General features: G+C 41.0%; 2 long non-coding RNA genes across 2 annotated transcripts; both read right to left on the bottom strand.

Annotated features, from left to right (window-relative positions):
- Nucleotides 1-1,043: 1,043 nt before the first annotated feature.
- Nucleotides 1,044-4,017, bottom strand: LOC131003016 (uncharacterized). Its single transcript, XR_009094509.1, has 3 exons — nt 3,659-4,017; nt 1,818-1,879; nt 1,044-1,304 (listed from the first exon to the last, which is right to left on the bottom strand). It is a non-coding gene; the product is annotated as an uncharacterized LOC131003016 (long non-coding RNA).
- Nucleotides 4,018-11,807: 7,790 nt separating this feature from the next.
- On the bottom strand, nt 11,808-12,605 carry LOC131003017 (uncharacterized). Its single transcript, XR_009094510.1, has 2 exons — nt 12,552-12,605; nt 11,808-12,038 (listed from the first exon to the last, which is right to left on the bottom strand). It is a non-coding gene; the product is annotated as an uncharacterized LOC131003017 (long non-coding RNA).
- Between the last annotated feature and the right edge of the window lie 9,035 nt (nt 12,606-21,640).

The following is a 21,640-nucleotide window of genomic DNA, read 5'->3' on the forward strand; positions in this document are numbered from 1 at the left end:
TAAACCAATAACTTGTCCTAGAGTTATTTCGGTTGTGATCATATTATATCTCTTAAGGTTAATCCAATTAGATGGTCTTCTGTGATCTACAACACACCATATAATCTACTTATATAGAGATAAAGAACATACATATGCAATCATGAACCCAATCAGATAGGAGATTAAATAGTGAAAACAGGAATCATTGTATACAAGCATAAAACGTTCTTGCTTTCAGTATACAAAACCAACACCCGTACTCACATCGATGCGAGTATGGGTGGTGGCCATAAAAGGTCGGCCAAGCAGCACGAGATGCCCATTCTCGCCTCTAATCCCTTTTCCCACATCAAGGACAGCAAAATCAGCCAAAACACTAATCCCCCTCACAACAACCTCAACATCCTCAACAAGGCCCCGTGGGCTACTAATAGAGCCGTCAGCTAGCCCTATCTTCATATTTGTGCATTTAAGCTCTTTATTACCCAATTTCTCAAAAATATCAAGTGGCATCAAATTGACTGCCGCGCCCAAATCAAGCATTCCCAAAACCTTTTCAACCCCACCTAAACTAATATAAAAAATAAAGCTACCTGGATCTCCTTGCTTGGGTGGTGGTTGGTCTGGTGCAACAGTGACAGGTGGCAGTGGCTCACTGGGGCATTGGATAGCCTTGATTGCTTCCACGGTTTTGCTTATCCATTTCCGCATGGTTATTGGGGCATTTTCCTTGACTACCGCAACGGCATGAGCTTGATGCGGATGTTCGTCTTGATTTGGAAACTTCCCAGTTGGTTGTTGTTGCTGCAACTGATTCAAGGCCCCCGTTAGTTGCTCAACTGTAGTCTCGAGGCGCTTGATGGTAGTACTCTTGTCGCAGCCCGAAAACCCGACGCTAGTGATAGCGGGGTACGAGTATCGATACGACTATTTTTAAAAAATAAAAGATAAGAAGAACTAGGTGAACGTCATGCGGAAGCTCACATCAAAGCATGCTAAGGAAAATCTTCATAAAATTAGCCCAAGGGTAAAAACGTCAACATTGTCATAACTTTTTAATTATCAGGAATTTCACGAACAAAAGCAAAACGGGTATAGCTCATTTTTTATAAGGAAGCATAATATGCAGAGTATCGCAGCAAAAGGCGAACCGATTATATGTATGAAGACACATAACCGTGAGTGTATTGCTTGATCTCAAAAGAAAACTAAGTATCTAACACATCAAGACTCTAATATCATAAAGGCAAAGTAGAAATTCAAAATACATCGATTGAAACTCTCCCCCACCAGCACCAGACCAATCTCGCTCCCTGCTTAGCCTGCACATTTAGAAATACATGCAGGGCGTGAGTACATAATACTCAGTGGGCAAAAGCCGAGAAAAACAAGAAAGGTGCTCTTAGAGCTATAAGTTTGAAGCTTGCCATATCTCAGCAATACACAGAAATAACGTTAGCGTAAATGAATCTGTGCATGCAGTTTTCATAATCATGATATCATAAATAAACGATAGCGCTAACAAAGTACTCATCATGCATGTACCACATCTACAACTCATCATTATCAAGGTACTGAGAAGTAGGCCTCCCTCTCAAGTACCGTGACCGGCCGACCCGAAGACGGCTCGCAGTCACCTCTGTGCACAAAATCCCGCTTGTGGCAGGACCGAATTCGTCTCATCAGTAGAGGGTAACACACAAATCAACATCAAAAATTGGCAAGTCAAACAGTTCTCAAATATCATTTATCTCAAAACATTTATTAATCTCTTTATATCATCAAATCATTTTAGAAAGCTCATATGATAAACATATACTCAAAATATTGCCCACCTGAAGTCCTTCGCTAATCCTGGAAAGAAATCAGGCAACTTACTTCTTCGTCTCGCTCGGGCCTTCATATGTCATCATCACATCGTCATCGTGATCGAAGGTTCATGTGATAAAACAAACCTTAGTCAGAAACTCAATTTCTAAATCCAGACTCATCTTAATTATAACTTCTCACTCAACGTCTGTTTACCATTAAAACTCAATCCCTAGGTATACTCGGCTTCTAAGGATTCACACGTCCTATTTTCGACTTAACTCTCGACTCGGCTCAAACTCATAGCAATCAAGCACTTAAACAAGTATAAACACTTAAGCATATGAAAAACACACATAGACAAGTCAAAAATAAACTTCACTCTGCACTGACTCAACTTTAAAACCTCACCAGACTCTGTACAGAACTCTCCTGAGGTCGTAACGTATACCAAAAGAAACCTCTTTGAGTCTAGTTTCATTTAAAAAAAAGTAGGATAAAAAACTCCAAGGACTTTAGGAGATATGACTGGTTTACTACAGTCTACCATATTCGGCAGTTTTTAGCAACCGAAAAGTTTGATTTTTGAAAAATAGTAAACGTTGTCAAAAAGGTCTGAAATTTGGTGGGTACTTAGCTAAGACACTCAGGTCTCGACCATAAAAATTTGGGTTCCAGAATGCTAAGGAAAGATACTGGAAAAGGTGACTCTATTGGCTACTCACCGAACAATTCGTGAAAAACGACTCCGAAACATACACACAAGCAAACATGCTCAACTCAACATTTCATACAAAGCAAACTCATCAAAGCTCATTTTAAGCACCTATAGCACTTAAAAACATTCAAATACAGCAAAATACTCATAATACTCAATCTCGACTCTTTTCTTTCATCATAAACTCAAATCTCATGGAAAACGTTTCAACGAACGTATCAAACAAATTCTCTTTCATTTTCATGCTCGACTTTACTCAAATACTCAAACATGATCTTTTACATCATTTAACTCATTATTCACATATTCATTCTCTTTTTATCATGTAAACTATATTTTAATGAAAATCCATGTATCAACATAAAACTTTCAACAAAACATGGATAAAGTTCACATAATGATCATAGAGCAATTTGATCTCATTTTATCAAGCATCAAACTCACATCATACAAGAACTCAAAACTCATACAAACTAAACTAAGCCAAAATTTTATTTAGCCTACAATAGACTTAATCAAATGTACAAAGACACTACTATCATGCTTAAAAACATATATCTTAAGCAAAAATCACTTAAATAACACATAGACCAAAAAGTCCTAATTTTTACTACACTAACTCTTTGAAATTTTTATAAACACATATGAATCTTTAATCTACTCAAGATCTCTCATTTTTAACCAATTAATCTCACATATAAACCATCAATTCACAAATTAGAGCATGAATACACATATCCCTAATTTGATTAAACTAACTCACATCCAACTCATCAATTGACATCATATACTCAAATTACTCCATCAATCATCATCATATACATCTCATGAACTCATCTACATCATCAATTCATCATTTAACTCATTGACTCAAAAGTTCCCATTTTTGGTAAACTAACTTCCATCGAAATTTCACATCTCAAGGCACATATATCACAACATACATCAATCATCAACAAACATCATATAAGTCTCATTTTTCACCCCAAATCAAGAAAAGAAAAAGAAAAATTTTAAAGCGGTGAAGACCCACTTTTTTTTCGAAAATTAAGGAAATAGGGAGGGGGTGATTTTCTTGCTTCAATCTTTCAAGAATACACACACACAACATCCTACAAGCAAGATTCATGGAAAAACATGGTCACTTACCCAAATTCTTACCAAAGTTCACACTTTCTCACTCTAACTTTGGAGCTCTTCTTCAAGGATTCTCTTGATTATAAGTGGCTAGAATGTGTTTATGGAATATTTTAGAGTGGTTTGAGGTGTTTGGTAATATTTTTGGAAGCTTCGAAGGTTTTCATCAATGGAGGAAAATGGTGGAAATGAGAGATGAAGGAGATGAGTGTGTGTGTTGGGCGAAAATTGTGAGTGAGGGAGAGAGGTGAGTTGGTCGAAAATTTCAAGTGAGGGAGAGAGAATTGGCTTTACAAGATTTAATTTGATCTTGTGTATCTTTAAAGAGATTTGAGATCTTAGGGAATATTTGGCAATTAAAGCATGATCTCTCTCACTCTAATCTCTCTCTCACTCCAATCTCTACACTCTCAATCTCTACTCTCTCAATAATACACTCTCAATCTCTACACTTAGCAATTTGAGGCATATAACATATGGTAGAGAAATTAAAATAAAGTGTGAGAAGGGTGATTAAATAAAATCACAATAACTATGGAAATGTCACTCATTAATAAGGTACCATAGTATAATTATTCATGTGACCAAAATAATAATTATAGCACTATTATTAGTGCGCTCACTCAATTATAATATTCCTCTTCATAGGAAAAATAATTTAAAAAAATATTATGCTTGGAAAAATTTTCATAAACCGGCATCATTCGATTTCTCGATAAAAATTAAACCACACTTGCTTTGGAAACTTAATCAAAATTCCAAATGCTAAAGTCTCAAATAAAAATCATAATAACTTGGTCACAGTGACACACATCACGAAAATCACATAATCAATCAGTCACGTAATTTCACATAACGTCACATCAAAGCAGTCGGCAAATACAAACAAACTAGACGTCTCTCGGACCGACTCTTTTCATCAAGGTTCTCACTCTTTCTTCCTCGACTCTATGTCAACTCATTATTCCTATTTTCTTAATAGGTCAGTCAATCTCTGATAACTCGGTATCTAGTAAATCTATTCCCAGTAGTCGGAAAATAAAATAAAATCTCAACTCAATTCAATCAGCATCTCTAGCTCAACTCATTTCTCGAATCTCATCACTCTAACTCCATCATTGGTTTATTCACTCGTATCTCTAATTAATAGACAATCTGTCTTATCTGGTCATAAAAAAAAAGTAGTCTCGCATCTCGACATCTCAGTATTCTCAATAGTGTTAAGACACTATCTCACAACATAGGAAAAGTACGGGGTGTTACATCCTACCCCCCTTAAAAAAAATTTCGTCCCGAAATTTGAGTTATTCACCTTCGTGGAAAAGCTCTGGATACTTCTCTTTCATCTTCTCTTCAAGTTCCCATGTTGATTCCTCTTGACCGTGATGTCTCCATTGGATTTTCACCAAAGGAATCGACTTGTTCCTCAATTGTTGGATCTTCCGGTCCAGAATAGCATCAGGTCTCTCTTCATAGCTCAAATCTGGCTCCAGGGATACTTCTTCTTGATGGATGACGTGTTTTGGATCAAACACGTACTTTCTCAATTGAGAAACATGCAAAACGTCATGGACGTTCGTGAAACTCGGAGGCAACGCTAGTTTATAGGCTACAGGGCCTACCTTCTCTAATATATCATAAGGTCCTATATACCTCGGTTTAAGTTTTCCTTTCACTCCAAAACGGTGAACTCCTCTAGATGGGGAAACTTTTAGAAAAACCTTGTCTCCCACTTCAAAATGAATCTCCGTCCTCCTGGTGTCTGCATAAGATTTCTGACGATCTTGTGCCTCTTTTATTCTTTGTCGAATCTGTCTCACAATAGTAATCATCTCTTCTATCGCGTCAGGTCCAAGTACCTTTCTCTCTCCAACTTCATCCCAATAAAGCGGAGATCTACACTTTCTTCCATACAAGGCTTTGTATGGAGCCATGTTGATAGTTGACTGAAAACTATTATTGTAAGCAAACTCAATCAGGGGCAAAACTTGCTCCCATTGATTTCCTCTATCAAGCAATACAGTTCGGATCATGTCTTCCAAAACCTGAATAGTCCTCTCGGACTGTCCATCTGTTTGCGGATGAAACGCTGTACTAAAATTCAATTTAGTACCCAACTCTTTCTGCATGCTCATCCAAAATCGTGAAGTAAACTTCGAGTCTCGATCTGATGTGATCGTCATCGGTACTCCATGCAATCGCACTATCTCTCGGATATAAATCTGAGCTAACTTGTCAGATCCATAAGTAATCTGAATCGGTATAAAATGTGCACTCTTCGTCAAGCGATCGATGATTACCCAAATAGCGGTATTCCCTCTTTTTGACTTTGGCAATCCTGTCACAAAGTCCATGGCTATATCACTCCATTTCCACTCTGGAATTTCCAATGGCTGTAACTTGCCATAGGGTCGTTGATGTAACGCTTTCACTTGCTGACAGGCTAGACATCTTTCAACGAAAGACGCTATCTCCCACTTCATTCCTTCCCACCAAAACTTTGTTTTCAAGTCTTGATACATCTTCGTACTTCCTGGGTGTGCGGTATAAGGGGTGTCATGAGCTTCACTCATGATTTCATTCTTCAGCTCTTCTTTATCAGGCACACATAGTCTCCCTTCAAACAAAATGGCATTATCTGCCGCCTCTTGATAATTCTCCACTTTTTCGGTTCGAATCTTCATTCGCAACCTTTCCATCTTCTCATCCTCTCTCTGAGCTGTGACTACTCTCGATCGTAAGTCAGGTGTAATGCTCAGTGCAGAAATTATTATTTCTGTCGTTTGTGGTGGTATTACTACCTCCAAATTCATCCTCTCGAATTCCTTGATCAGGTTCTTTTCTCGAGTAAGGAGAAATCCTAACTCTCCCTGATTCTTTCTGCTCAACGCGTCAGCTACTACGTTAGCTTTTCCGGGATGATAATTTATCCCGCAATCGTAATCCTTCACTAACTCTAACCATCTTCGTTGTTGCATGTTCAGATCTTTTTTGCTCAAATAAATATTTGAGACTTTTATGATCGGTGTATATCTCACACCGTGCTCCATAGAGATGGTGTCTCCAGATCTTCAAAGCATGCACTACGTCTGCTAATTCTAAATCATGCGTCGGATAATTCACTTCATGCGGTCTCAGTTGTCGTGAAGCATACGCTATAACTTTTCCCTCTTGCATTAGTACACAACCTAGACCATGCTTCGATGCATCAGTGTATACTGCATACTCATTGTCTGCTTTCGGAACAGCTAAAACTGGGGCAATAGTGAGCCTCTTCTTCAGCTCTTGAAAATTTCGCTCACATTCGTCCGTCCAAACGAACTTGACTTCTTTCTTCAGCAGGTGCGTCAATGGCTTAGCGATTTTCGAAAAGCCCTCAATAAAACGTCGATAGTATCCTGCTAATCCCAGAAAACTGCGAATCTCGTGCGGTGTGGTTGGCGATCTCCATTCCTGTACCGCTTGAACTTTCGCTGGGTCTACCTCAATTCCTCTCGCGGAAACGATATGGCCAAGAAAATTGATTTCTTTAAGCCAAAACTCGCATTTGCTAAACTTCGCATACATCTTTTCCGCTCGTAATCTTTCCAACACGATCCTCAAATGCTCTTCGTGTTCTCGTTTACTCTTCGAGTAAATCAGGATATCGTCTATGAAGACTAACACGAACTTATCTAAGTATTCGTGAAAAACGCGATTCATGAGATCCATGAATATTGCCGGAGCATTCGTCAAACCGAAAGGCATTACTATAAACTCATAGTGTCCGTATCTCGTACGAAATGTCGTCTTCGGAACATCTTCCGATCGTATTTTCAGCTGATGGTATCCCGTTCTCAAGTCAATCTTTGAAAAAGTGCTCGCTCTTTGGAGTTGATCGAACAGATCATCGATTCGAGGTAACGGATACTTATTCTTCAATGTCACTTTGTTCAGCTCTCGATAATCGATACACAGCCTCAAGCTTCCATCCTTCTTTTTGACGAAAAGAACTGGTGCTCCCCACGAGGAAACACTGGGTCGAATGAAGCCCATTTCTAGAAGTTCTTGAAGTTGCAGCTTCAACTCTTGCAACTCAGCAGGGGCCATTTCTGTATGGTGCTTTCGACGTCGGTGCGACGCCGGGCTCTAAATCAATCGTAAACTCGAGTTGTCGATCTGGGGGTAATCCCGGTGAAGTCTCAGGAAAAACATCTTTGTACTCTCGCACGACTGGCACGTCATCAACGTTTGCTTTAGATTCGTCTCTCTGGTTCAGATATACAACGTACGCGGTTGTATCCTTCCTTCGCAAGAGCTTTCTTGCTTGCAGTGCCGAGATGATCGGCGTCTTCTTCCATTTTCCCTCAATGCCAATGAAGGAAGTAGGTTCTTGGCCAGGTGGCTGAAAAGATATCCGTCTCTCCTTGCATTGTATCTTCGCACGATTCTCCTCTAACCAATCCATTCCCAAAATTATATCCAAGTGCCACATAGGCATCAATCTCAGATTTCTAGCCTCGAGCTTAATTGATTCTAACTTAAATTCTAAGTTAGGGCACACGTGCGAAACCGTAGTAGTTCTGCCTATGGGTGTGGTTACTCTTAGAGATCGTGGAGCAGGCTCTACTTTCAATTCTAAGGTATCGACACAAGTATGTGAGATAAAAGAATGCGAAGCTCCCGTATCGAACAAAATTACTATAGGCACTCCTTTCAACTCGCCTATACCTGTCAAATTTCTTTGATTCTTCTCTGGTGCTTTCGGCTCCAGTGCAAACATCCTCTGGTGATGCTGTTGATTTGCCTGCGGGGCTGGTGGTTGCCTTTTTGACTGACGTGGTCAATAGGCTGGCTGTTGTTGCTGTGGCGGAGGTAGCGGTAAAATTCCTTCCATTGCTTTGAGTTGCGGCCGAAATTGGTTCGGTCGTCCTCCGCTTCCACTTTGCTGACGATTCGGACACTGGTTCGAGTAGTGCCCGACCTTTCCGCAGGTGTAACAGGTATTCTGTCCCATTTTACACTCTCCCAAATGGAGTTTATTGCACTTCGGGCAAGGCGGTAATCCTCGCGGTCCTTGAAAGACTGCTGCTGGGGCAGCTGGGCCAACATATGGTCGTTTATCTCTGTTCTGAAACTGCGGTGGCGCATTCTGACTCTGCCACGGCTTTTTGGGACCTTGACTTCGGTCATCCCATTTTCTCTTGCCCTTTTGGCCTTGTCCAACAAAAGGATGATTTCCCGATTGAACATTTGGGTTTGATTGCGACATCGGGCCTTGACTCGGTTTCTCCGGCTGCATTGCCAGTTCCATGTCTAGCGCTCGGTTTAAAGCTTCAGCGTAGGTTAGCGTACTCTGGCTCGCTAAAACGACTCGTATCTCTTGCTTTAATCCGGAGCAGAATAGTTCCGACATCTTTTCATCTGTATCTACTCGATATGGAGCACATCAAGCCAAATCGCAAAACTGTCGGTCATACTCAGCGACCGTCTTACTCCCTTGCTTCAAATTTACAAACTCCATCTCTTTCTTCTTTCGATAGCTTCGGGGTATGTATTTCTCGCAAAGAGCTTCTTTGAACTGCTCCCAGGTAAGAGCTGCTATCTGCTCCTCGTTCATCGTTTTCTGTTTCGCTTCCCACCAGAAATCTGCGGATCCCTTAAGTTGATATGACATACACATGAGTCGCTCAGCGTCATTACATCTAAGGAATCTGAAAATTCTCTCCATACTTCGAATCCACTCCTCGGTTTCAGCGGGATCTCCTGATCCATTGAATGTTGGTGGATTTTGTCGCAGAAAAAGTTCCTCTACCCTCCTCTCTTGTTGTGGGGGAGGTGGTGGTGTGGGATCTCTCTACTCCTCTTCTTCCTCTTCTTCTCGATCTATGTTCCTTCTGTTCCCCTTCTTCTCGGAGGCATACTATACAGGAAAAAGAAACATATAACTATCGGCCTCAAAACTAGCCGTTCGTCATAAAAAAAACAAATTCTCCTTTTCTTACTTCGTTTCTATATCTCATGCGTGATCTCAAAATTCTCAAAATTCTCGTCTACTCTATTTCTCGTCTATCATCGTTCAAAATTCTCATCAATCTCTATTTCTCATTTATGACTATGCATCAGCATCATCATTCTCAAAGCTCTGATTAAGAAAGTGAAACTCACTAATCATCAACACCTCTGTATATATATAGGGAAAATTGCCTCGCTCTCGAGGTCTTTTACAAAAGTAGGATCCTATGTACAAAGGTCCTAACACTAAAATGATGCTCTAGCTATACAAGCATCATAGGTACTAAGCACCTATCGATATATACTATCTACACATACACACTTTACTATGCCTCTCTACCTATATATATATATATATATCATCTATGCATCTATACATATGTGCGCGTCTACTAGATACACGTGATCACCAGTCGTCATCTCCCGTAATCCTGCTCGTCGCCTCGTCATCATCCATATCTTCACTCGGCTCCGTCTCCTCGTTCTGCTCTGCCTCCTGACTCCCGTACTCGTCAATCAGTCGATAGACGCTGTCATCACTCGGCTCATCCTCAACGTCAGTGTCCATCATCGGTCCAAAAACCGGTACCTCGGGAACAGGTACCCATGTCTCGACTCCGTCGGCTGTAGTACGACGCTGCAATGGCTGAGTCCGTCCGTAACCGACCGTCATCTCTGGAGTCTCCTCATCCGGGTCCTCCTCATCACTGTCAAGGTGTATGGGCCGAGAACTTCCCTCCTGGGCGTCTCGGGACGGTGGGTATAAAATCGAGTGCATATACGTCTGAAAAGCCAAAGTGCCAGGCTCATGCAGCGGGGCAACCCTCGGATAAGGATCGAAGGGGACATACTGTATCTCAGGCTCAGTAGAAACAATCGGCTGTGCCGACTCAACAGGTGGCAGTGGCGAAGGTGCCGTCGCCGGTGTCCAATCCCAAGGCGGTAACTCGGCGCTGGGAAAAGGAATAAGTGATAGAAACGAAAATGGGTCATGCTCTACCACTGGAGAGTATGTCTCAAAGATAGTCGGCTCTGAAACAACAGGCTCAGATAGAACTGGCATCGGATCAACTGGGGGTGGAGGTGCAATCGGAAACGGCTCCTCGGGAAGTGGGGGCACAACAACTAGCTCCCTTCCCTGGGCTGGTCCCTCTAACTGTCCATACGGCGGTGGAGGTGGGTCGTCAAAAGCAAAATAGCGGTGGCTCAACGTCGCGATGAAACCACGGAAATCGGCGCTCACTAACCGCCCGAACTCAGTCCTCCTGATATACTGCGGCACCAGCGAAGCCGCCCAGTCTTGCCATCCGAGTGGCAGCTGTGGAATCAAGTGAGTGATAGCCTCAGCCTCATCTATCCCATGGGCACTAGCCTCTAACCAACGTCGATGGTAAAGCGCTAGAAACTCTCCAAGCGTATCGCCCTCTCTCAGTCCAGTAGTCCTGAACCAACGGTGCATCGCCTCGCTATATCGTCTCTGTATCGCTGCCTCTTCTCGACTCTGCATCCTGTAAAATAAAATATCATGTCCATTAGGAAAATGGATACGAAACTTACTTGGTACATCTCAATCAACAACATACTCGTCCTCGTTTGGTACGGTGGGGCATCGGCTATACTAGCCTCAACATCTCTCCTCATATTCCACATCAACTGCCTCATATCAGAATCCATCATCTCAAACAATTCCGTCATCAAAACAATTCATAACTCATTAGTGAAACAAACTCAACTTTCAATCAAGAAAGCGACAAGAAACAACATCAACCTCTTACCTCGTTTAAGCCGGAGGAGATGGGGTGCTGGGATTTCGTTTCAAACTGACTCTCTCAAACTAGCCCAAGAATTCAAATTAGACTAGTACTCATCTTAAAAGAGTAGAAGCCTTCAAAGGTTCAACTCAGTCAAGCAATAGACTCAGAGCAGATGACCTGCTCTGATACCACCCTGTCGCAGCCCGAAAACCCGACGCTAGTGATAGCGGGGTACGAGTATCGATACGACTATTTTTAAAGAATAAAAGATAAGAAGAACTAGGTGAACGTCATGCGGAAGCTCACATCAAAGCATGCTAAGGAAAATCTTCATAAAATTAGCCCAAGGGTAAAAACGTCAACATTGTCATAACTTTTTAATTATCAGGAATTTCACGAACAAAAGCAAAACGGGTATAGCTCATTTTTCATAAGGAAACATAATATGTAGAGTATCGCAGCAAAAGGCGAACCGATTATATGTATGAAGACACATAACCGTGAGTGTATTGCTTGATCTCAAAAGAAAACTAAGTATCTCACACATCAAGACTCTAATATCATAAAGGCAAAGTAGAAATTCAAAATACATCGATTGAAACTCTCCCCCACCAGCACCAGACCAATCTCGCTCCCTGCTTAGCCTGCACATTTAGAAATACATGCAGGGCGTGAGTACATAATACTCAGTGGGCAAAAGCCGAGAAAAACAAGAAAGGTGCTCTTAGAGCTATAAGTTTGAAGCTTGCCATATCTCAGCAATACACAAAAATAACGTTAGCGTAAATGAATCTGTGCATGCAGTTTTCATAATCATGATATCATAAATAAACGATAGCGCTATCAAAGTACTCATCATGCATGTACCACATCTAGAACTCATCATTATCAAGGTACTGAGAAGTAGGCCTCCCTCTCAAGTACCGTGACCGGCCGACCCGAAGACGGCTCGCAGTCACCTCTGTGCACAAAATCCCGCTTGTGGCAGGACCGAATTCGTCTCATCAGTAGAGGGTAACACACAAATCAACATCAAAAATTGGCAAGTCAAACAGTTCTCAAATATCATTTATCTCAAAACATTTATTAATCTCATTATATCATCAAATCATTTTAGAAAGCTCATATGATAAACATATACTCAAAATATTGCCCACCTGAAGTCCTTCGCTAATCTTGGAAAGAAATCAGGCAACTTACTTCTTCGTCTCGCTCGGGCCTTCATATGTCATCATCACATCGGCATCGTGATCAAAGGTTCATGTGATAAAACAAACCTTAGTCAGAAACTCAATTTCTAAATCCAAACTCATCTTAATTATAACTTCTCACTCAACGTCTGTTTACCCATTAAAACTCAATCCCTAGGTATACTCGGCTTCTAAGGATTCACACGTCCTATTTTCGACTTAACTCTCGACTCGGCTCAAACTCATAGCAATCAAGCACTTAAACAAGTATAAACACTTAAGCATATGAAAAACACACATAGACAAGTCAAAAATAAACTTCACTCTGCACTGACTCAAATTTAAAACCTCACCAGACTCTGTACAGAACTCTCCTGGGGTCGTAACTTATACCAAAAGAAACCTCTTTGAGTCTAGTTTCATTTAAAAAAACGTAGGATAAAAAACTCCAAGTAGTTTAGGAGATATGACTGTTTCACTACAGTCTACCATATTCGGCAGTTTTTAGCAAGCGAAAAGTTTGATTTTTGAAAAATAGTAAACATTATCAAAAAGGTCTGAAATTTGGTGGGTGCTTAGCTAAGAAACTCAGGTCTCAACCATAAAAATTTGGATTCCAGAATGCTAAGGAAAGCTACTGGAAACGATGACTCTATTGGCTACTCACCGAACAATTCGGCAGAACGTAGCAGTTTTAGTTTTACATTTTACCGGTATGCTCAAGACTCTCAAATATACTTACCATAAAATTTTCATGGTGTTTGGGTATCAAAAACCCCTCGAAAACAGTAGGTCAGTGCGTCGTGAAAAACGACTCCGAAACATACACACAAGCAAACATGCTCATTTCAACATTTCATACAAAACAAACTCATCAAAGCTCATTTTAAGCACTTATAGCACTTAAAAACATTAAAATACAGCAAAATACTCATAATACTCAATCTCGACTCTTTTCTTTCATCATAAACTCAAATCTCATGGAAAACGTTTCAACGAACGTATCAAACAAATTCTCTTTCATTTTCATGCTCGACTTTGCTCAAATACTCAAACATGATCTTTTACATCATTTAACTCATTATTCACATATTCATTCTCTTTTTATCATGTAAACTATATTTTAATGAAAATCCATGTATCAACATAAAACTCTCAACAAAACATGGATAAAGTTCACATAATGATCATAGAGCAATTTGATCTCATTTTATCAAGCATCAAACTCACATCATACAAGAACTCAAAACTCATACAAACTAAACTAAGCCAAAATTTTATTTAGCCTACAATAGACTTAATCAAATGTACAAAGACACTACTATCATGCTTAAAAACATATATCTTAAGCAAAAATCACTTAAATAACACATAGACCAAAAGTCCTAATTTTTACTACACTAACTCTTTGAAATTTTTATAAACACATATGAATCTTTAATCTACTCAAGATCTCTCATTTTTAACCAATTAATCTCACATATAAACCATCAATTCACAAATTAGACCATGAATACACATATCCCTAATTTGATTAAACTAACTCACATCCAACTCATCAATTGACATCATATACTCAAATTACTCCATCAATCATCATCATATACATCTCATGAACTCATCTACATCATCAATTCATCATTTAACTCATTGACTCAAAAGTTCCCATTTTTGGTAAACTAACTTCCATCGAAATTTCACATCTCAAGGCACATATATCACAACATACATCAATCATCAACAAACATCATATAAGTCTCATTTTTCACCCCAAATCAAGAAAAGAAAAAGAAAAATTTTAAAGCGGTGAAGACCCACTTTTTTTTCGAAAATTAAGGAAATAGGGAGGGGGTGATTTTCTTGCTTCAATCTTTCGAGAATACACACACACAACATCCTACAAGCAAGATTCATGGAAAAACATGGTCACTTACCCAAATTCTTACCAAAGTTCACACTTTCTCACTCTAACTTTGGAGCTCTTCTTCAAGGATTCTCTTGATTATAAGTGGCTAGAATGTGTTTATGGAATATTTTAGAGTGGTTTGAGGTGTTTGGTAATATTTTTGGAAGCTTCGAAGGTTTTCATCAATGGAGGAAAATGGTGGAAATGAGAGATGAAGGAGATGAGTGTGTGTGTTGGGCGAAAATTGTGAGTGAGGGAGAGAGGTGAGTTGGTCGAAAATTTCAAGTGAGGGAGAGAGAATTGGCTTTACAAGATTTAATTTGATCTTGTGTATCTTTAAAGAGATTTGAGATCTTAGGGAATATTTGGCAATTAAAGCATGATCTCTCTCACTCTAATCTCTCTCTCACTCTAATCTCTACACTCTCAATCTCTACTCTCTCAATAATACACTCTCAATCTCTACACTTAGCAATTTGAGGCATATAACATATGGTAGAGAAATTAAAATAAAGTGTGAGAAGGGTGATTAAATAAAATCACAATAACTATGGAAATGTCACTCATTAATAAGGTACCATAGTATAATTATTCATGTGACCAAAATAATAATTATAGCACTATTATTAGTGCACTCACTCAATTATAATATTCCTCTTCGTAGGAAAAATAATTTAAAAAAATATTATGCTTGGAAAAATTTTCATAAACCGGCATCATTCGATTTCTCGATAAAAATTAAACCACACTTGCTTTGGAAACTTAATCAAAATTCCAAATGCTAAAGTCTCAAATAAAAATCATAATAACTTGGTCACAGTGACACACATCACGAAAATCACATAATCAATCAGTCACGTAATTTCACATAACGTCACATCAAAGCAGTCGGCAAATACAAACAAACTAGACGTCTCTCGGACCGACTCTTTTCATCAAGGTTCTCACTCTTTCTTCCTCGACTCTATGTCAACTCATTATTCCTATTTTCTTAATAGGTCAGTCAATCTCTGATAACTCGGTATCTGGTAAATCTATTCCCAGTAGTCGAAAAATAAAATAAAATCTCAACTCAATTCAATCAGCATCTCTAGCTCAACTCATTTCTCGAATCTCATCACTCTAACTCCATCATGTGTTTATTCACTCGTATCTCTAATTAATAGACAATCTGTCTTATCTGGTCATAAAAAAAAAAGTAGTCTCGCATCTCGACATCTCAGTATTCTCAATAGTGTTAAGACACTATCTCACAACATAGGAAAAGTACGGGGTGTTACAACTCTGAGCCTCCATCGCCTGTTTGCTAGCTTGCATGAAAGCTTGCATCTGATCCTCAAATAAGGGGCCTGGAGGTTGGTGCTGCTGAGGTGGGTAGAACTGCTGCTGGTTCTGATAACCCATAGGCTGCTGAAATTGACAGTATTGAGAACTCTGCCCGTGTCCTTGCATGTGACCCGGGAGTTGCCTACTCGAATACCCTTGTGCAGCAAAGACTTCTACTCCTCTTTCATAGGTATGCTCGCCCATTTTATGACACTCGTTGGTTCCATGGCCATACTCGCCGCATATGCCACAACTCTCGACATTAGGCTCATGGGTGCGAGGTGGTTCCACCTTACTCATCTTCAACTGCTGCATCTCTCTCATAATTTCTTCCACCTGCTTCCGCAGCTCATACTGGGGTGCCACTGCACTGGCCTCAACATTCTTTCCACGGACTGATTTATGTTGTGAGCTCTCAGCTAGGGTTTTGAAAATCTCCTTAAGCTCGTCGGCGGTCTTCCTAGTGATGTTACCTCCTGCCGTGCTGTCCACCATGAATTGAGCAGTCTGTACCAGCCCGTCATAGAAAAATTGCATCAACATCACAGTGGTCAGTTGGTGCTGCGGGCACTGGCGGAGGAGTTCTTGAAATCTCTCCCAGGCCTCATGAAAAGGCTCGTCCGCTCCTTGGATGAAGTTCATGATTTGAACTCTGATCTCCTGTGTCTTGTGACTCGGGTAGTACTTCAGCATGAACTTCTCACACGCCTCCCCCCAAGTGGTTATGGAGTTGGGCGGCAGAGATAGCAGCCACGTCCTCGCCCGATCCTTAAGTGCATATGGGAGGCACTTAAGCTTTAGCTGCTCCTCTGTGAGGTCCAACAGCGGAAAAGTTTGCACTTGGGTGCAGAAGTCTCTGATAAACTGCAGGGCATCTTCATTCGGCAGCCCATAGAAGAGGGGGAGCAAACTTGAATCATTGGGCTTCAGGTTGTAATTCCTGACTGCAGTGGGGAGCACAATAGCTGAGTTCGTGGCCTCTATGACAGGCCGGGTAAAATCCCCCATGTACTGCAAATTTCTTCCTGCCATCTTCTCAACTCCAACGCTAGACAAAAGAGACTCGGCACCCTCTCCTAGGCTTCAAGCACCTCGCGTGCACGGTGAGTGTTGTCAAGTAGAATGCCAAATTCCTGTTAAGACTTTAACTCCCTAGCAACACAACACTCAACAAAACAGATCAAACGCACCAGTGGGAGAACGAAAATAACCGAGCAAAAATAAAAATAAAATAAACACGGAAAACAAAGTAGCACAACCAAACGCCTAAAGCCTTCCCCGGCAACGGTGCCAAAATTTGACTCAACCCAAAACACCCAAGGGATTGACTCGCAATCGTACGAGGTCGTCCTAGTGTAATAAGCTAACCCAAGTCGTCTCTCAAGGAAGGCTAAACAGGGCTCTGATCATGCTACGCACAGAAGACAGGAAATAAACCTAAACACTCTAATCAGAAGGTTGGGTCTGACACTCTCTCTCCGATTAACTAATGCGTAATTAAAATAAAGCATATAAATCTATCTAGGCGAAAGATAGGAAGCAGACAAAGAAAGCGATAAGACAACGTAAAGAACTAGGGTTCAAATCTAACAATCTAGAAAGCAATAATTAAATCCAAGATCATAAAGCAATAATTATCTAGGCAAGGGAAATAAACAAGCATGAAAATCTATGGCAAACACTAATCATGATTTATCGTAAGGAACATGTAAACAAAAAGCAACATAATTTCAACGGAGTATTACTCTAACAAATCAACCAACAATCTAACTATACTAACTAGGCAATAAGATTAACAAAGCATAAATCGATGCTAAATATCATTATCAAAATGTATTCAATTATCTAGGAAAAGAGCAACCAAGAAATCTTGTAAAATTCGATAAATCAATAGATAAAACTTACAATTTATGAAAGGAAACAACGATCTAGCGTGATCCGAGAGTTTCTAATGTGTTTCTCCCTATCAAAACACTAGGAAAATACAGTAAAATGGAGTTGGAGGCTGTTGGGGTCGAGAATGGGGGCCAAAACCCTCAAAAAAATGGGTTTTAAACCCTCAAAAACTTAACTGACAGTACCGCGACGGCGGCCGCCGTCGGACGGCGGCGCCGTGGACTCCCTTCGCAGAATGGGCACGGCGGCCGCCGTTCCACGGCACCCACCGTCCACTGCAATGCACAGCGGTTTTGTTTTGGCCCGTTCTCCCTCGTTTCAAGTCGGATTTTGGATCCGTTTTCGCCTACGAAGTCGTATCGAGACGAACTTTGATTCGTCTTCAGACCAATCAACTAAATTCTGACTTTATTTTTGTCCACATATCAATCAATTTGAGCATAAAATCCTAAGGCAACAAAATTAGCACAAGAGCTCAAATCAATCAACTCTTGAGTGAAAGAGACCAAAATAAAAGTCAATATAAGACGTAAAAACCCACAAATTCATCATAAAATAGGGCTAAACACTCATGGCAAATGAGTTCGACCTTCTGAGAAATCTTAGAAACAAGAAGGCTGGAGGATCAGACGAAGATGGTCCATCAACCTCAAGAGGAGTAGCACTGAAAGCCTCAACTAGAGAAGGCAAGAAGCAGATCAAGGAACCAACGGAACTCAACCCTGAGGACTTCTTCAGTCATATGCTTTGTTGACTGAAAGATTCAACAAGATGGAGTCCAAGTTCCGAAAGTACAGAAGGTTCCACAAGCAGCACTACAAATGAAAGGAAAGAGAAAGCAACTCCAGACATTCCACAGATCGAAACGGAGAAAGGAAGTCAGCCGCTTACGACATCAAAGACATGGAATGCTTTGGATGTAGAAAGAAAGGGCACTTTCGAAATGAATGCCCTGATCTGACTCAAGCTGAGCGCAGAGAGCTGAAAGCTAAGAAAGATCGCAGCTTTTCGAAGAAGAAAGCGATGGTTGCTGACGATGCTGATTCTTCCAAAGACACATCAGAATCATCCGACTTCGACAGTTCCAACTCAAATGATGAGAGCCGAGCCCTGATGGCCAATGAATCAGAAAGCATGGCTGACAACAGCTACGACAATGGAATGAATGGCTCAGAGGTAATCTCTCATTCAAAAACTCCTTATACTGATAACTTCCTGATGCTTTCAGAAGACCACTCAGAATCTGGAGACAGCTCATCCGATGAAACTGACGAGTTTGATCAGCTCATGACTGATCACTGTCAGTTGAGGAAAATGTTCGAAGATCTCCTCAAGCAGAATCAGAAAATGGACAAGGAGATCAATGATGAACGAGCTAGGAATCAGACAATCATCTACTTTCCAGATGAAACTTATCTTGATCAGCTAATCATGGAGAATAGCCGACTGGAGGAAAAGCTCAGAATCTCCAACTCAGAATGTGAGAGAGCATCTCATGAGATCAAGAGGCTCAATCACAAGCTGGAAGAAACAGTCAAGAACTGCATGATGCAGTCTCCCATGATGAGCAACTTTCCATCGAAAGGCCTTGTTAAAAGCATTGGAGGAAAGGTTGCAGCTGACAAAGGAAAGAAGATCATGATCATTTCAAAGGACGATCTTTCTGAAATCACAACACCAGAAGAATCAAGAGATCATGATATGGATGAAGTTCGCAAACGCAAACTGATGGCAAAATCAAATGTTCCACCTCCACGTAGCTACAGACGAGCAAAGGAGGCCCCCAACCAGATCATCTTACTGAGAAGACTGGAAAGCAGATTTCAGTCAAAGATCGGGGAAGGAACATCAGGAATCAAGAAGAATCTTCCTCACCAGTCCAGGGGGAAGAAAGGCCACATCAGTCAGAGACTGACATCAGTTCAGTTTCAGAAGGAACAACATCCATGGAGACCAAACAATGTTGAGTCCAGTCGAGCTAAGTGACATCCACGACAACAAGCAACTGGACATCAAATGACTCATGTCACACGACATCAGTCAAGTCTCCATAAGTCTGCAAAGACTCGAGTATCTCAAGGAAGATACTTCGCCGAGCAAAGAAGACCTCAACCACTCATCAGACAGAACTCCTACAAGAGTGAGGCCTTCAAAAGAAATTCACAACAAAAGAATGCTCGTGTGCCAACTGAAGCGCCAACAACGTCAGTCAGACGATCAACAAAGCGCAAGAGATCAGCCAGACCAATTCTGAAGTAGATATGGGTTCCAAAGGGAACTCGAGCTAACATCGAAGGACCCAAATCCTGATTGGGTGCCTGAAACAACTCTTCTTTGCAGGTCAATGTCAGGAAACACAAAAGGAAGGAAGAGGTTAAAGCTTCAATCAGAACATGGTATCTGGATAGTGGCTGCTCGAAGCACATGACGGGCTACAAAGAATATCTATCTCAATATGTTGAGAAAGCTGGATCCAAAGTTGCATTCGGAGACAACTCAATCGGAGACAACTCAATCGGAGACAAAAGGCTACGGTGTGCTCAACATGGGTAATGCCAGTATCAGTAATGTTAGCTTTGTTTCTAGTCTTAAACATAATCTGTTGTCTGTTAGTCAATTTTGTGACAGCGGTTTCATAGTGAAGATCAAGAAGGATGAATTCACTGTTAGAAATAATCAAAAGAAGGTGGTTCTGAAAGGATTCAGACAAGGGAGTCTCTACGTCGTTTCATGGGAAGACAGCCCACCAAAAACATGCCTCATCAGCAAAAGCAGCTCGGAGCTCAACTGGCTGTGGCACAAGAGACTCAACCATCTCAACTTCAAGACGATCAACAAGCTTGCTAAACATCAACTGGTAGAAGGTCTGCCTTCTATTGTATTCCAGAAGAAGCAAGAATGTGAAGCATGCCAAAGAGGAAAGCAGACGCGAATGTCATTCAAGTCAAAGTCAGGACACTCCTCTGAAAGAATTCTGCATCTACTTCACATGGATCTGTTTGGCCCTATCACTCCAAGAAGCTACAACGGTAGGAAGTACACCTGAGTAGTTTTGGATGACTATTCACGATATACTTGGGTCATGTTTCTCTTCAAGAAGAAAGAGACGCTGGAGGAACTGCCAAAGCTGCTGAGAAGACCGAGCGTTGAAAAGGAAGTCAACATCATCAGCATCAGATCAGATCGTGGGATTGAGTTCCTTAATACTGTCATTCGTGAGTATTGTGATGAACAAGGAATCAGTCATCAAACTTCTGCAGCAAGAACTCCACAGCAAAACGGAGTTGCAGAAAGAAAAAACCGGTCTTTGAAGGAAGCAGCAAGGACGATGCTAGCCGAATCAAAACTCCCCTTGAGGTTTAAGGCCGAAGCAGTCAACAACGCATGCTACACGCAGAATCGCTCCTTCCTCACTCAGAGACATGGAAAAACTCCATACGAGCTATGGAAGAACAGAAAGCCTTCGATTGCCTACTTTCATGCTTTCGGTTCTAAGTGTTTCATCCACAACAATGAAAAAAAGAGGTTAAGCACTTTCTATAGCAAGGCTGATCCAGGTGTCTTCCTTGGATACTCTGGAACAAAACGTTCAAGCAAAGGCTATCGAGTGTTTAATTCTCAAACTCTTTAAGTTGAAGAAACACCTCATGTGATCTTTGATGAGTCTACAGATGATTTCAGGGAACAAGAAGCTAAAAAGTGTGACCAGAACACTGAAGGTTCCAAAGCTGAAATCCACAACACCGAGCCCTCTACTGTCTTGGTGTGGGGACCAGGCAAAGATGAAGATACTGAGATGCTTCAGTATCAAAAGATCAGTCAAAGGTCTGAAGTTCAGACTGGAGCCAATGCAGATGGCATCAGTCAAGGGGGAACTCCAGTTGCTGAAGATCGAGTTGAACGTGCAGAAGCAGCTCCAGCTCAACTC

The sequence above is a fragment of the Salvia miltiorrhiza genome, unplaced genomic scaffold (genome assembly GCF_028751815.1).
Source record: "Salvia miltiorrhiza cultivar Shanhuang (shh) unplaced genomic scaffold, IMPLAD_Smil_shh fragScaff_scaffold_60_2, whole genome shotgun sequence".
Lineage (NCBI taxonomy): Eukaryota > Viridiplantae > Streptophyta > Magnoliopsida > Lamiales > Lamiaceae > Salvia > Salvia miltiorrhiza.